This window comes from Mandrillus leucophaeus, unplaced genomic scaffold (genome assembly GCF_000951045.1).
Source record: "Mandrillus leucophaeus isolate KB7577 unplaced genomic scaffold, Mleu.le_1.0 Scaffold199, whole genome shotgun sequence".
Taxonomy (NCBI): Eukaryota; Metazoa; Chordata; class Mammalia; order Primates; family Cercopithecidae; genus Mandrillus; species Mandrillus leucophaeus.
Window position 1 is genome coordinate 1,123,924 of NW_012102020.1, and position 3,577 is coordinate 1,127,500.

General features: G+C 44.7%; 1 protein-coding gene across 1 annotated transcript in view; it reads left to right on the forward strand.

Annotated features, from left to right (window-relative positions):
- Positions 1–2,458: 2,458 nt before the first annotated feature.
- TFRC (transferrin receptor) overlaps positions 2,459–3,577 on the forward strand; it is a 27,517-nt gene continuing 26,398 nt past the window's right edge. The window contains exon 1 of the mRNA XM_011978708.1: positions 2,459–2,521. The gene's annotated coding sequence lies outside the window, so the exon portion shown is untranslated. The remainder of the gene's footprint in view (positions 2,522–3,577) is intronic.

The following is a 3,577-nucleotide window of genomic DNA, read 5'->3' on the forward strand; positions in this document are numbered from 1 at the left end:
AGTGTCAAACCTTGCAAGATGTTTTTTCCTGGAAAAGGATGATTAAAATTGGTTCAGGGTGGGGCCTTCCAGGTCTGCTCTAGTGATTGGGTCCTTACTGCTCTGGTGGTGGCAGTGATAAGCTTTTTGTAACAGAAGGGGCAAAAGATTGTGCTTCTGGCCGGGCGCAGTGGCTCACGCCTTGGGATGTTCTTGTCAAGTAACTAATCTTAGTACTTTGAGAAGCCGGGTGGGTGGATCACCTTAGGTCCAGACCACCCTGGCCAACATGGTGAAATCCCGTCTCTATTAAAAATACAAAAATTAGCCGGGCATGGTGGCAGGCGCCTGTAATCCCAGCTACTCGGGGTCTGAGGTGGGAAAATCGCTTGAACCCAGGAGTCGGAGGTTGCAGTGAGCCGAGATCATGCTGTTGCACTCCTGCCTCGGCAACAAGACTGAAACTCTGTCTCAAAAAAAAAGATTATGCTTCTAAGAATATGACCCATTGCATATGGACGCTGGTCTTTAAAGCTTGGATTTAAAAATAAGTTTTTTTGTAATGGGTTTTAGAACTTTTTTTCTTTTTTTTTGAGATGGAGTCTCACTGTCCCCCAGGCTGGAGTGCAATGGCGCCATCTTGGCTCACCACAACCTCTGCCTCCCGGGTTCAAGCGATTCTCCTGCCTCAGCCTCCCCAGTAGCTGGGATTACAGGTGCCCATCAGCCTGCCCAGCTAATTTTTGTGCTTTTAGTAGAGATGGGGGTTTTACCACCTTGGCCAGGCTGGTTTCTAACTCCTGACTTCGTGATCCACCTGCCTCAGCCTCCCAAAGTGTTGGGATTACAGGCGTGAGCCACCACGCCCGGCCAGAAAGCTTTTTCTTAATGCCAGTTATCATACCCTTTGCTTTACAGTTTGCATATACCTCACAGCTGGCTTTGTGCCGTGTGCGCGTTTAATATGCTGTCAGTGTACTCGTATGTAGGAAAAGCTTTAAAATAGTCCAATAAATGTCTATTTTGCAAATCTCAGGATCATATCACTTTCACGTATCTAGATGCCCTCAAACCGAAAATTCAGATTTCAGTTAAGGCCTTTAACTTAACATAGGACTTTGATTACAGAGATGTATTTTGCTTTGACAGAAGTTAAGGTTAATGTCTTAAATTTCCAGAGATGAGAATACAATTTCTATAACCCAGTAACCCATTTAACTTCACTTAGATTATCAATTTTCAGCCGTGAACAGGCCACTTAGTTTCTCTGGTAAGTGGCCTCTTCCTCTGTAAAATAGCAGATCTGTGTTTCGTGTTTCTTTTTGTGTCAAAGATCAAATCACTTGTAGAACTATTCATTCAGTCAGAATCAGGATTTCTTCCCCTTTCCCTTGAAGATGGTTTGTGGTATTCGTAGCATAACTGGTCTTGTCTGCTTTAGTCTTAATTTTTTGAAGTGATAGTCTGTTGTCTTTTTGTGTGTGTCACTTTTTTTTTTTTTGGGACGGAATTTTGCTCTTATTGCCCAGGCTGGAGTGCAATGGTGTGATCTTGGCTCACCGTAACCTCCGCTCCCCGGGTTCAAGTGATTCTCCTGCCTCAGCCTCCCGAGTAGCTGGGATTACAGGTGCCCACCACCATGCCCAGCTGATTTTTGTATTTTTAGTAGAGACAGGGTTTCACCATGTTGGTTAGGCTGGTCTCGAACTCAGGCTGGTCTCGAACTCCTGACCTCAGGTGATCCACCGGCCTCAGCCTCCCAAAGTGCTGGCATTACAGGCCTGAGCCACCGCACCCAGCAGTATGTGTCACTTCTTTGTCTACTCAGAGCATAGTGGTTCATACCTATAATCGCAGCCCTCTGGGATGCCAAGGTGGGAGGATTGTTTGAGGCCAGGAGTTCAAGACCAGCCTGGGCAACATAGAGTGACCTTGTCTCTACAAAAAAAAAAAAAAAAAGGAAATACATATAAAACAAGTATTTTTTTTTTTTTTTTTTTTTTTTTTTTTTGTTGAGACAGAGTCTCGCTTTGTCGCCCAGACTGGAGTGCAGTGGCCGGATCTCAGCTCACTGCAAGCTCTGCCTCCCGGGTTCACGCCATTCTCCTGCCTCAGCCTCCCTAGTAGCTGGGACTACAGACGCCCGCCACCTTGCCTGGCTAGGTTTTTTTCTGTATTTTTTAGTAGAGACGGGGTTTCACCGTGTTAGCCAGGATGGTCTCTATCTCCTGACCTCGTGATCCGCCCGCCTCAGCTTCCCAAAGTGCTGGGATTACAGGCTTGAGCCACCGCGCCCGGCCTATAACAAGTATTAAAAAGGATCACACTTAATTTAGTTGTCATGTAAATTGTGGTTAAATGCCTTTTCTAGAAAAGTGATAAGGTATTTTAAAAATTTGATATAACATTTAGCCTGGTAATAGAAAGTTCACTAATGTGATACAGTAGCATCTTTCTCAATAATTCTCTATTCTGATACCTAGGTTCTTCTGTGTGGCAGTTCGGGATGATGGATCAAGCTAGATCAGCATTCTCTAACTTGGTAAGATATTTTCAGTTGTATTTCTGTCTGTAAGAATGTGAAATATATAAGCATGACTTGAAGCATGAAATAATAACCCAAATCTATTATCAGGTATTCACTTACATTTGAATTGGTCTTGAGGCATAACTGATCCCACAGAGTTCAGCCTTCAATAGGGTTGATTATAGAAGGTCTTGGAAGAATTCTCAGCATGGTTCTGGGTGTGGTAGAGGGGCAGCCGAGTAGACAAGATGAACTAAAGAAAGCGCTGATCAAAATGTCTCCTTAGTGAGAGAGGTAAAAAGCAAAGTTGGCCGAGCGTCGCGGCTCACGCCTGTAATCACAGCACTTTGGGAGGCTGAAGTAGGTCAATCACCTGTGGTCAGGAGTCCAAGACCAGCCTGACCAACACGGTGAAACTCCATCTCTACTAAAAATACAAAAAAAAAAAGAAAGAAAAATTAGTGGAGTGTCATGGCGCACGCCTGTAGTCCCAGCTACTCGGGAGGCTGAGGCAGGAGAATGGCTTGAACCTGGGAGGCGGAGGTTGCAATGAGCCGAGATTGCGCCACTGCACTCCAGCCTGGGTCACAGAGAGAGACTCCATCTCAAAAAAAAAAAAAAACAAAGGCTGAATGAGGCCAAGTGTGGTGGCTCAGTCCTGTAATCCCAGCACTTTGGGAGGTGAGGCAGGAGGATCACTTGAGGAGTTTGAGATTTGCCTGGGCAACATAGCAATCCCATCTCTATAAAAAAAAAAAATGAAATTTTAAGAAACATTGAGTAGACAGTATGAGCGAAAGCTGAAAGAACATACAGCCATCCAGGACATGATGAAAAGGAGCCTGACTCTTGACACAATATCTAGACCTCAATTCTCTCTTTTATTTATTTATTTTTTGGGATGGAGTCTCAGCGTGGGCTCTTGTTGCCCATGTTGGAGTGCTCACCGCAACCTCCGCCTCCTGAGTTCAAGTAATTCTCCTGCCTTAGCCTCCTGAGTGGCTGAGATTACAGGCGTGCACCACCATGCCCAGCTGGTGTTTTTTTTTTTTTTTTTTTTTTTTAATTTTT